This window comes from Cynocephalus volans, chromosome 14, assembly GCF_027409185.1.
Source record: "Cynocephalus volans isolate mCynVol1 chromosome 14, mCynVol1.pri, whole genome shotgun sequence".
Classification (NCBI taxonomy): domain Eukaryota; kingdom Metazoa; phylum Chordata; class Mammalia; order Dermoptera; family Cynocephalidae; genus Cynocephalus; species Cynocephalus volans.
Window position 1 is genome coordinate 17527329 of NC_084473.1, and position 13134 is coordinate 17540462.

General features: G+C 48.1%; 1 protein-coding gene across 6 annotated transcripts in view; it reads left to right on the plus strand.

Annotated features, from left to right (window-relative positions):
* Positions 1–1586: 1586 nt before the first annotated feature.
* KCNS3 (potassium voltage-gated channel modifier subfamily S member 3) overlaps positions 1587–13134 on the plus strand; it is a 39191-nt gene continuing 27643 nt past the window's right edge. The window contains exons 1-2 of one of the 6 annotated variants that reach the window (XM_063077589.1): positions 2816–2907; positions 3455–3589. The gene's annotated coding sequence lies outside the window, so the exon portion shown is untranslated. Of the gene's footprint in view, positions 1680–2248; positions 2428–2815; positions 2908–3454; positions 3604–11042; positions 11117–11927; positions 12075–13134 lie in introns of those variants that run through there. The other 5 variants (XM_063077586.1, XM_063077587.1, XM_063077585.1 and 2 more) reach the window with 5 other exon arrangements.

The following is a 13134-nucleotide window of genomic DNA, read 5'->3' on the forward strand; positions in this document are numbered from 1 at the left end:
CAGGGAGGGGCTACACACACTGTGTGTGTGTGTGTGTGTGTGTGTGTGTGTGTGTGTGTGTGTGTGTGTGTGTGTGTGTGTGTGTGTGTGAATTCACCACTTTGACTGGCTCAAGCTTAGTCAACATTCAGGGGTGAGCTTTCAGGGAGCAGACAAGCCTACGGTCCATGCAATGCTTTCCTGTTTATTATTTCATTTACTTCACATGACCACCCTGTGACGGAGGAGCTTTCCTTATAGATGACAAAACCAGGACTGAAAGACTAAGTGTCTCCCCACAGGGCTCTGCAAGTTGAGAACCCCAGTCCTTGTGACTCTCAAATATGTGCCTGCCCCTTCTACACACCCTGCTCCAACATATCCACACTGGAGGACTGTCCCTTTTGTCCTCTGCTCTCCCAGATGCCACAGAGGCCCTTCCTGACTCCCACTGTGTGTGCTTTCCCTGTTCACATGTGCCATCCAGGTGCCCTGAGAAGGACCTCACTGCCAACTCTTCTACACTGCAGATGCCTTCTGCAGTGCTTGGAGATTCTGAACATATTTCTTCTCAAGTAAACAACCCTGGACTTTTTGGATAAACTTAGTGATTCAAAATGATTAAATAGCTAACTGCTGGGAGAGATCTGGGAGCATTTTTCTAAGGTGCTTATAAAATGTAAACATATTTTTCAAATAATCTTAGATCTTATGCTAAAGATGATGAATTGAATATGAAAATTACCTTCTTCAGCCGCTTGCAAACAGCAGTATAGATAAACGCTTTGGATCCTCTTCCATAGGAGAGGGGACAGCGTTGGGGGAACCAAAGAACCATGGGATTAGGGACAGAGGGCCCAGAACACGTGCTCCGAAGCCACCTGCATCCCTCCCCTCCCCTTCCTTGCCTTCCATGAGCCAAATGAAAATCCTGGACTCTGTTGGTCCCCGGGCCTTCACGGAAGATGGTTTTATTATGCTTTAGCTTCTCCTCTGCCCTTCCTGCCTCCCGCTACCCTCTCCTCGGGGCCGCACCTCCTCATTGAAGCCTACAAGATACTGTAAGCATTGCTCCCTTTTCTCTGACTCTCAACGTGGGTTTTGATTAAACAAGGAACAATCAGAAAATGCACAGACACCATAGGGTACTTCAGTGAGGTCACGGAAGTGTCTTCCACCTTTTCCATACGTCTTTTCGCCCCCACCCCCTCCCGTGCCCTCGCCCAGGGCCTGGAACTTGAATACGCGTGGTCTTGCTGGGCGCTTGCCTGAGGTGAGTGGTCAGGGCGCGCTGGGGGGCGGGGGGAAGCTGGCAGGGCGCGTGATGTGGGGCGGGAACACTGGGCGCCTACGGCTTGGAGCAGCTGGATCCGAAGGAATTATTGCCCGTCTGCACAACTTAAGAAGCTGCAGTCTGGGGGCGGGAGGGGCAGCGCGGGGGTGGGACCCCGTGCGTCCCATTTCTCCTCTGGGCTGTTGACTGAGCTTGGTCGCTCAGTGCAGAGAGGCCGGCGATGCCCTCTGGACCGCACGCTGCCCTCGGCGAGGTCCTGGTGTGTTCCTCGACCTCGGCCGAAGGCATCTCCCTCTGACTCCCTCTTGCATTCGCCCTTCGGAAAGGGGACCCGACTCTCTCGTTCCCCTTCTACGTATGAAGGGCATGAGCTTGGTGCGTCTGTCCAGCCACCTCTTCTGACTTGGTAAGTCGAGGAAAGGAACTAACCGTCTTGCCCACACTGCGCGTGAGTCTGCAGGCCGAGGGGCTGGAGGCAAACGCTGGCAGGCACTGGGGCTGTTTCCTTAGCACTTTGTTTTAAACAAGTCGCATCGCGACTTCCTAAGAAAATCCCGGCAAATTTGCAAAGTGTCCCTTGGGCCGTGACTTTCGAGAGGCGGTTGCCCTAGCCGCGGGGGAAGTCATCTTTCTCCCGCGGGGCCGCGGGGCTCCCCGCCCGGGAGGGCGCGCAGGTGGGAGGCGCGGGGCGCGCTCCTGCTCCCACCCCGGCAGGGCCGGCCGCTCCTGGGGTGACTCTGCACTTGGGCCTGGGCGGGGGCGCGCGTCTGGCAGGGCTGTGTCTGGTTCCCTCGTTCGTCCTCCAGTCTCGCAGTCTGACCCCCGCAGTCCGCAGCCGCCAGCGCGGGAGCGCCCAGCCCCCGGCCCGGGGCGCACGGGCTGCGGGCCCGACGCGAGGCAGCGGGCGGAGCCGGGACCGGCGGGGCGGCGGCCCGGCGGCGGGCCCCGCCCCTCCCCGCCCCGCCCGCAGCTCCCCGGAGCGGCGCTCCAGCCCGGCGGGACCCACCGACCGACGGACCGACCGACGCGGGCTACCCCGTTCTCCTCGCCGCCGCGGCGGCGGGCGCGGGACCGCGCCGCGAGGCCTGATCCCTGCAGCGCGGGCGGGCGGCGTCGCAGAGCGGAGCGTGTCGGACGCGCCTGGACTCCTGCAGGTACCTGCTTGTGTCCCCACCTCCCCGCGCGCCCCGGAGACTTCTCCGTGCGACCCCGCAACTTTGCCGCCCCTCCCACCATTTGTCGCCCCCGTCCCCAGTGGTCCAGGTTGCGGTGGCACGACCCGCAGGACTACGTCCGCAGGGGACTTTGCATCTTGCTGGGCGCCTGGCTCGCCGTGGCCCCCATCCTCCGGTCCCCGGAGCCCGCCGTCGCTGGAGCCCTAAGGCTCCGCCTGTTGCACGAGCTTTGGGCAGCCGAAACGGTGTGTGGGTCCCTGGAAAGCCGCGGGGAAGAAATCTCGGATCAGCTTTCGGGGCGCGGGGTGGGGTGGGGTGGAGCAAGGACTGGAGGCGGGAGAATCCGTGAAAGAATCGGCGGAGAAAGGCGGCACCGCGCGTTGGGGCATCCCCGGGGCGTTTCCTTAGCCGGGGAGCCGTTCCTTCCCTTCCTCGAGAGGAGGCGCTTTCCTGGCGATTGTAAGTGCTTCTGGGGCTGCCTGCTCCGCCTTCTGTCTTGTCACCCCCTCCTCCCTTTCCGGCCCGCGACAGCTGCAGGGAAGAGCGCACCCGGGGTCCTTGCCCTTGCAGAGCGGCGCCCCGGGACTGCTGGCGCGCTCTGGGTGCGGGCGGCTTGGGGCTGGCAGGGCCCGTGTGGAGTCGTCCGCCGACTCCGGGCGTTTGGATCAGTGGTAGTGGTGGGGGTTGGTGCTCAGGGTCAGGAACTCCTCGTTTCCTCGCCCCTCTGGGTGGCTGTCGCACCTCTTGAGGCGCCTGGGCTAGCGAGCGAGCCAGACCTGCCGGCAGGGGCCGCGGCGAGCCGGGCCGGGCGCCTTTCGCATTGCAGGGCTCGTTCTGCTCCCCCCGTATTCCCCCGCTCTGTCCGTTCTCGTCCGTTTCGGGAAAGGAGCTCCTTCTGCGTCCTTGGTGTTCCCCTGTTCTCGGCTGGGGAGACCGAGGCGGTAGCGTTACTCGGGTCGCTCGCAGCGGGGGCAGAGGACAGCCAGGAACTGCCTCCACCCGCCAGAATGACCCAGGACCTGCCGGGGCGTGAAGGGGGTGGGCTTGGAGACGTTCCTTAGGGTCCTAGAAAGTAGATTTGCGGTACACTCGAGCTCTTGGCTTTCGTCTTTCACCTTACCCTCTGAAGAGAGTGGGACAGGTGAGGAATACCAGGTCAGAAATCTTTCCCGTCCCTTTTCACGTATTTGCTTAAGCGATTTGCATAACCACTCCCTTGGAACCGTGTAAGTTACTCCTAGTTGCCCCCCTTCTTAGACTACTTGCAAATACCTGCTCAGGTAAGCAGGAAGCAGGTATTTTCCTGAGCACCTGTCCCCTTTGTAAAGGCATGTGCCCCAGTGCTTTATCCTCCCCACATGTCTGGGGCTAAAAGAGGGTGGTATTGATTCTGTGGTTGAACTTGGTGTAATGTGTGGGTCCCACTCCTTGCCTGGGTGGTGAACTCCTTTAGAACACTGATTCATTCCCTGTGCATTTACCACCAGCCAGCAGTGGGCCAGGCCTGGGCTGCACTCCAGGGATAAACAGCGGACGATGACATGGTTTCTGCTCCAGGTCTAGTCCTGTTTTCCCTTCTTTCTCACAGGCTTTCTTCCTTCTCCTGTTCTAATATTGTTTGTCATTTCAAAACTAGAAATTGCCAATATTGGGATAGGGAAGAGAAGATGGTGCTGAAGTACTTAAGAACTTTGAATCCAAAGCATATTGTGACTATTCTAAGGAGACTTGTGGGATCTCTTTTAATTGAATCTTGTGTCTGAGCCATTATTGCTTGAATGAATACAGCCACTGATGAATGCAGCCAAGCTAAGCTTTTGCTAGTCAAGTGTGTGAGAGCAAATTAGGAGGTCATAGGCAGTCTTTGCTCTGTTTGGAAATATTAAAATATTAGAAATCCACTGTTCTAAATCTTGGGTTTGCCAGGAAAGTACCAATTAAGTTTCTTTTTCTTCTCCTTCGAAGGAAAGGAAAGAGTAGGGTCTCCAGCCCCCTTCTCTGTCTTCAGTGAGTTTTCCCCTTCACTGAAATCCTTCATAGACATGCATCCCCCTGTCCTACCAGATCTCAATCTGTCCCGTGTCTGGCATTTGGGGTTGGAACGTGTGTCAGCTTCGAGACTGCAGGCACCACAGGGTTTTCCTCTTTTGTTTTTTCAGACAGATAACATTAATTGGCTGTATACTATATGCCAGATACTCTGCCGGGCACTTTTCAGTCATTATCTTGTTTAATCCTCACAGCAACCCCACGAAGAAGTGGGGCTTGAGTTCTTAGCAGCATTGCTGTGGTAGCCAGTAGTAAATTGAGTGCATCTTCCCCAGTGCGTCTGAGTTGGATGGGAGACCAACCAACAGGTTAGGGTGAGCCTGACGTCCTGCTAGCTGGGAAAGACAGCTTATTCAGGGTAAGTAGAGGCAGAGGGGAAGCTGGGTGTGCTTATTATCCCTGCTTATAAGGTGTCAGGACAGTGGATCCTCCAGAGTGCCACTTGTGCATAATACCCACAAGGAAATGTCATAGAAAACAGATTAGGATGTGGAAACCTAGGTTCTAGTTCTGATTTCTACATCTTTATAGCTCTGTGACTTAAGTCACTTTGCTTCTCTGGGTCTTGGTCTGTTTAGCTATAAGGATCTAGAGCTCTGACATTTATTGTTACCCTGTACTAGACACTAAAAGCTTTTACATGTCCGAGTATTAACTCATTTCTTCCTGATGACAACCTTAGGAGGTGGGTTGTTTTATTACCTATTTTTGATGAGGAAAGAGAGACAAAATGAATAACTGGTACAGGGTCACTCAGCTGGGAACATGGGAAGTCAGGGTATCCCTGGCAGTCTGACTGCAGAGCCACTGTGAGATTCAGTCCTCTTCCTTTATTCTTCCTACAGCTCCAACACTGTGCCCTATTCTTAGCAGGATCTCAGACTGGGTTTGTTGAATGGTGACAGTTATCAAGTGATTTTTGGGTCCTATGTCTCAGCCTTAAAAGGAACCTTAAAGACTGCACTAGAAAAATGTTCTTTTTGCCTTTGACAAAATAGCCTGCTTTTCAATAGAATTCTGTCCAGCTGGTTAGGAAAAAAGGAAGACAGACTATAAAGATCATGGGCTAGGCAAACATTATGGTTATTTCTAGAAAATGTATTTATCAATATGAGAAACCCAGAAAAATCACAGAACACTTTGCACTCTTTTGGAAAACTGTCAAATAAGTCAAACGGTAACCAACCCACAAGTATTTATTGTGGTGGTGTCATGTGCCCAGTACTGTGGACACCAAGTGCAGGAAGAATCTAAGACTTGGTCTTTGAGCTTGAATTTATAGTGGATCTGGAGACTCAAGATTAATAAGCACAAGACAGGGCAATAAAAGCTGCTAAATTAAGTCCTGATAAAAATCGCAATATGACTGTTGAATTTGTATAGCCTATTGTGTTTTGCAAGAACTTTCACAGGGACTATCTGGTTTCGGTCCTTATACCAACTGAGAGTCATGAGCCATAGGCAGGACAGAGGGTAGGAAGCCCATAGTAAAGAAAATAAGGCAAAATGTGCCTTGGACTTGGACGTAGCCAGGGGACTTCTGACTCCTAGTCCAGAATCTTTCCGTCTCGCTTCTGTCTGATGCTGGAGGGCACAACAGAAAGGTAGTGAGACATTGAGAGTCCTTGGAAGTAGCTGATGCTGAATTTTATCCTGATGCTGGCTTCTGCTTGCTGGTTCTGACTACCCAGGGTTCTTAGTGGGACAGGGGACGGGGACTAAGCAGAAGGGAGCAAGAAGGCAAAAGAATTTTTGTTGTTTTATCTTTTCAGGGACCTGCTGCTATGTGAAGCGTGGAATGGATACCCAATTATGATGAACATAATAACCATGTTTAGAACGTGCAATTAAATGTAGGAGGTGATTTAGAATTTCCATTCCTGGCTTTCCTTATCATTTCTTTAGATTATTTGAAACTTTATAGCACATGCACATTATAAAAGTAAATTCTCTTAAATAAGCTAAAAATAGTTACTAGACTAGGTTGTAAGTATTTTTCTTTGTGGGCAAAGGAGTCTTACTCTTTTTGGAAACCTGCAGAGCCTTGCACCATGATTTGCTTGGAGGACATATCATATAAATGATGTCTTTAATTGCACAAGTGTTGAATGATAAATGCTTAGGATTTGCTTTTAGCCAGTTACTATTAAGCAGTTAATGTTGACAGCAGCTGGCTTCAGTGGGCTTGCTGAAGTCTCAAATGAATGAAGTATTCTGGGGACTGTCTAACCAATCAGTCAATTGAGCACCTACCAAATATTCAAATACATATAAACATTCATCCAACAAGTATGAGTACTTTCCCAGTGTTATGTGCTCTGCTAGCTGTTGGGTATACTGTGGTCAAGGAAACAGAACTTGGTGTGGGAGATAGGGGGAGGGGAGAGTGAGATAGACATTAAACAAATAAATGCAACACTTAAACAGGACTCATTGGGAGAGGGTAACGAAGGTGGGGAAAGAGCTAGTTTGAACAGGAGGGTCAGGGAAGACCTTTTTGAGGAAGAGACATTTCCCCCTGAGGGATGGGTAGGAGTTCATCACGTGAAGAGTCGGAGACAGAGAATTCCAGCCTGTGGATTCCAAGGCAGGAGTGAACACTGAGCACTGGGGAAACATCGGGAGGACGAGGGTGGTGATGGCTGGGAGGGGACTAGAGAAGGGGACAGGGGCCAGACCATGCTGTGCCCTTCAGGGTCTATGGTTTATCCCCAGGGCTGTGGAAAGGGATTAATGTATTTGCAGCAGGTGAGTGTCATGAGCCAATTTGCATTTACACAGGATCACGTGTGAAGGCTGTGGAGCCTAGGTAGGAGAAGAATAGACCAGAGAGCTGGAAGCATGGGCACTGGGAGCCTAGCTTGGAGGCATGTTGCAGAGGTGGGACCTAAAGCCAGACTGGACTGGGTTGAAAAACAAATGGGAGGTAAGGAAGTGGAGACCATTCACGAATAGCTTGATTATGAAAGGAGGAGAAAGACAGGTTGGATGTGAGGTGGGTTTGTGTCTAAGCATGTCTGAGTAGAAGGCCACTGTGGCTGAGGTTAGGGAGCTGAGTCCAGCTCCTTAGTAAATCAACACATACACATTTCTGTGTATGGAGTTTTACGGTACTAGGATTTCTAGAAGATTAGATATTTGAATCCTAACTCTGGCTCTGTCTCTAATTCTAGGTAACTTTGTGTGTATCACTTGTCCTTTCCTTTGTTTTTTCCCTTATGGCCTGGTGATTTTATGATTTTTTTTTTAAAACTATGCGACCTTCCTACAAGTATTGTTCTTTAATAGAATCATTTATATGAGGGTACTTCAAAAAGTTTGTGGAAAATAGAATTAAAAGATAATACGAATCTTTCCATGAACTTTTAAAAATACCCTCGTGTATGTTAATTTGGATAAGTTTTATAAATTGAATTAGAACAGTTAATGGACGTGTAGAAACATCTGTGCTGGGATTCTAGGCATTTGCTCTTTGATGATCATCCATAAGCTACTTTCAAATTGGCTTAAATGCAGAGACACCAGTAGTAAGTCTGGTGGAGAGGAGATGACAGTCCTTCCAGTGTAGATGGGATGAGGCCCAGGGCTCTCCACTGGTGATAAGCTGTTTTCTGTGTCTCAGCAGAACCCTTCCTTACCTGGTCTCACTACATGAGACTCTTCCTCTGTATCCATGGGTATCTTGTAAAAAAGACGCAAGAGAGGTACATCTAGTCTGTCTTCTGAGAACCTATGTGTATTATTCAGGGTTTTCCAGAGAAACAGAACCAATAGGATGTGTATATGTGTTGAATGAGATTTATTGTAAGGAATTGGATCACAGTAATGGAGACTGACAAGTTTAACATCTGCAGGGAGGGGCCAGCAGGCTGGAGACCCAGGAGAGCCGATGCTCTGGTTCAAGTCCAGAGACAGCCTGCTGTACAACCAGGGCCAGCTGATGTTACAATGAAGCGCAAAGGCGGTCTGCTGGAGAAGCCTCTCTTGTTTGGAGGAGGCCAGTCTTTTTGTTCTGTTCACGCTTTCAACTGATTTAATGAGGCCAACCATCATTATGGAGGGCAATCTGTTTTACTCAAAGTCTACCAGTTTAAATGTTAACCTCATCCAAAATACCCTCACAGAAACACCCAAAATAATGTTTGACCAAATATCTGAGCATCCTGTGGCCTAGCCAAGTAGATATATAACATTAACTATCTCAGCATGTTTAGCAGAATATGCTGACCTAAATATCAATAATGAATGTCACAGAGAGCCCTGATGGGGCTTTAAAGAAGGGTGGAGTAAGCAGTGATCCATTTATAGTTGCAGAGAATGAGAGTGTAAACAGGGCCTAGCATTGAAAGTTACTCCAAGGATTAGTTAAGTCATTTGCTACTGCTAGAGGACTTCTTTTGAGAATGCAGACTTAAATTCTGGCAAATAATTAGCATGTTGAGACAAAAGAATGCCGGCAGACTAAATTTTGGGGGCTTAAACATGCTTACATTTTATCACTTTCATTCTGCTACGGACTGATTTGGCTTTCCTAAGCCCTGATTGACATGCCGAGGTGAACCTAAAAGCCTTTCGTATGATTTCCTTGAGGTAAAAAATGTAATTGGCCAAAGTGATGGGAGAACTTCATAGTTAAAGACTGTGGCTTATAGATTTGGATTGAGAGGAGGTGCCTGAGATCTTGCAAGGGTGTTTCAGCACTTTTGTCTTTCAGGCCAGTAAATCATACCTTCTGGGCTGTGTTTTTCTTGTGGGTTTTTAAGATCCCAGTTTTCAAAATGTAGTACCTTCCTGAGCCACCAACATAAGACCTCTACCACCCTCCCCTTGGTGATTAGATGCTGCCTGGCCAAGATCCAGACCCAAGGCTGTGCTTCAAGGGTTGAGCCTCCTTCACAATACTGTCTCCTCTGGGCTGAAAGTATAAAAGGAAAGTGCCGTATTGTTGTGAGGCACCCTCCCACAAGAAATGCACTTACACGCCACTCAGGCAGAAAAGGGCAGTTTATTCACTCCAGCTGGCCAGCATCCGTCTCCCAAGGAACAACCAAGGAAGAGCAGCATTGGGCCTTGATCTTGTGGGGTTTTTAAAGACAAAAACTACATCCTGTTGGCACACGGGTTTGTACAGGTGCACAAAACAAGCTAGGGAGCTAGGTCACAGAGGCTGAGAATGAGCCATTAGAGCAATCAAGCATACAACTTTTCATTGTGTATGGTTCCTGTTCCCATGTAATAATTCACTGTGTATGGCTCCTGTTTCTATGCAATGGTTTTTGTTTCTATGAGAAGGTCAACAGTTTCTCATGCAGAAGCGGGGGTCGTCTGCAGGTCAGACAGGGGGCAAAATAGAGTTACTTAGGTTAAGCAAGCAGTTCTACAGAAGCAGATAGCGTACGTTATGAGGGTGTAGGGATCTCTATTTCAGTGTTGCAGCTTTCATCTGTCTGTCTGTCTGTCTATGCATCTATCCATCCATCCATCTATCCATCCGTCTGTCTTTGCCAATGTGTCAGAAGGTATCTGTATCCCCATACCCTTTCATATCTCCTTAAATCACAAATCCCACAAAGTAGGCTCTCTTGAGATACAAAAACAGGAGTCTTATGAAAGTCTGTGCAATGCCTGAGAACATTGCATTTTAAGCAGATTCCCCAAACTTCTTGATCTAATTAGAAACTGAATGTCAGTGTGGTGCATCTTTCCGGTGATGAGCCCTGAGTTTTCTTTTCCTAGCTCCTCTAGACTTAAAGCAGCACATTTGGCTTTCTCATCTGGTATCTTTTACGTGGGGTTTTGAAATGAGGTATGTGGGGTTTTGAAATGAAGAGTACAGGATGCACATTTATGTAATGTGGTCCTAAACTCTAATGGGTTTGCTTTTAGCTGCTTTTTACCAGTCATCCCTATCAGCTACATCAACAGAGTCAAGAACACACAAGCCAGACCTGTTTTACAACCCTTCATTTGTAAGTTAGTGCGATCAACTCAAAAATAATTCTTGTGCAAGCATTATTAGACACTGGGGTTAGGTTTCAGACTGCCCCCCCAAAGCAGATGTGAGTCATAAAGAGTGGACAGAGAGATGGTTTTGAGTACCATGGCCCAAGCCCCATGGGTGCAAAAGGCAGGAGATGAGTTTTCTCTCCTAGGAGCAGGGCCGTGCACTTGCTTCACACACCCTAGAGGAGACAGTGTTCATTAGTGTGAACCGTTTAGCTGAGTTTCCATGAGTAGACAAATCACAGAGGAGTACCATTATGTATATTTTTTCCAAATATATATAACATACAACAATAATTCCCCCAACCCTGTTTGTAGTATTCTGTTGTGAACTTCTTCAGAAACTACCAAATTGGTTGAGGGTAGAACTATTTTGAATTTCTCTTGTTAATCTAACTTGAGTAAGAAACCAGGGACATGGGAACTTGGATTGTGAAAATCAAAGAAAGCCATGTTTTATTCCAGGTTACTTGGAATTTTTTAAAATTTAATTTTTTTTTTTTTTTATTTTTCAAGTGTGCATTTCCATATACTATGCAATGAGGATTTTCTTTCAGCCTGGCAGAAGGAAAGCCTGTACCTGTCCAGAGATGAGGACTAAAGCTGCCTCCTGAAGGTGGGCCCTGAGCTATCAGATGTTACTTCTGGGCTTCCTGGAGGATGTGGGTGTGCTTTGAAGGATCTTCTTTTCCTTTTCACTCTGTTCCACCTTGTTCTCCCTTATATGGAGAACTTGGAAACTCAGAGAGGGGTGGGTGTATTTAGGAAATGGACTGGGGAAAGGAGAGGTGTGAGAATTAATTTTAATAAGTCAAATTGAAAACTTTTTTGACTTGCATTGCCTGGGGATCTCATTATTTTATAATTTTTTTTTTTCATATTGATAAAGTATAGAATTAATTAGTCAGAGAGATGGTTCTGGGCAAAGCATTTAAAAAAAAAATCCTCTCAGGATGGTTTCCAGGAACTGGATGTGGATGTTTATGAAGCATAAACACATTTTTTTCTACCTTCCAAATAGTAGACCTTCATATTTATTTTATTATATCTTTTAAAAAGTTATGTAAAACTTTTTTTAACCCCATGGAATAGTTACTGTAGCAACTTACTACATACAGCAAGAGACACTTGGCCCTTGAGAGTTTTGTTGTAAATATGCTGGGGATTTATGGTTTGGCAAAAGCACTCTGTTTTCTTCTAGCAGCAATAAACACTTTTCTAAAATCCTTTGGAAATGCTGTAACGTGTCAGGCGCTCTGACCGGGGACAGAGAAATAATAGCTTAGTCAGGCATTCTCCTCACAGTGTCCTGGAACCCCCAGAAAAGGCAGTATGGTATGAAGACACCTCCCAAGCAGCCCTTCTTTATAAAACTATTATAAAATAATTTTTTAGGAAACTTATATGTCGTGCTTACTCTGTGCCAGGTACTTCTCGAAGCACTTTACCTTACGCTACCCAATGCTGGATAAATGCTGTTATTACTCCCACTCTGCAAATGAGGAAACTGAGGCCACAGAAGTCAAATAACTTGCCTGGCCGAGAAGTGGTGAGCCTAAGACTCAAATCTACAAGTAAGAGCACAGACTCTTGAACTAGCCTGCCTCGGCTCTGCCTTTGCAGAGTTCACAGTGCAGTGTGGAGACAGCAGGAAATTGTTCTACTGCAGTTCAGCAAGTGAAACACTCTGATGGAGGCCGGCACTGGGGGGTGGGGGGCGCGAGCCTGGTCTTGTAGTAGGGAGGGGTCTGGGGCCAGGGATTGGTTCTGGAGAATGTGATAGAGCTGAGTCTCGAAGGGCATTCTGAGCAGACAAAATAAGTGCAGTGACCAGGAGTTGTGAGAAGTTGGGGCACTTTTGGAGAATTTCAAATAATGGTTTATAGCTCTCAAGTTTGAGTTGGGTTGTGGTGGGCAAGGATAATGGATGAGGAATAATACTAATAGCAGCAGCTAACACTTAATTAAGCATTTGCTGTGTATGTGCCAAGCACAGAGAGCTTTATTTGTACTGTCTCCTTTTTAATCCTCATAAGTGCTCTATGTGGTATGTGATACTTAGTATCTATGCTTTACAAATGAGGAAACTGAGGCTCAGAACTTAAATGACTTGCTCAAGGTCACACAGCTAGTGAGCGGTAAAGCTGGGATTCTGACTCAGACGTTCTGGATCAGAGTTTACCCTGGAGGCCGAGGGAGCCATCAGAGGACTTTAAGCCTGACACATGTGGGGTATAACATAATCCAAAGTGCATTTTCAAGGTAACTTTAGGTTAGTGTGAAGGAAGAATTTGAGGGTAGGGAATGGGGATAGGCCTAAGGCAGGGAGGAAAGTTAGGAGTCTATTGTGTTGAAACAGTAGAAAAATACTGAGCCTCTGAATGAAAGCAGAGGCAGGAGGGATAGGGAAAGGAGATTTGGGAGACATTTGGGATGTGTATTTGTTCATCTTTGGTGCTGCTGGGTGTCAGCTGGCCCGTGTGGGGAGGGAAAGAGAGAAGTCTGGGATGATCTCCAGGTCTCCGGTCTGAGAAACAGGTGCATTGGGAGTAGAGGGTGAAGGGAGGGTTTGGATGTGTTTATTTTAAGGTCCCAAAGGGACATTCAGGTGCACATGCCCAGTAGGCAGTTCTA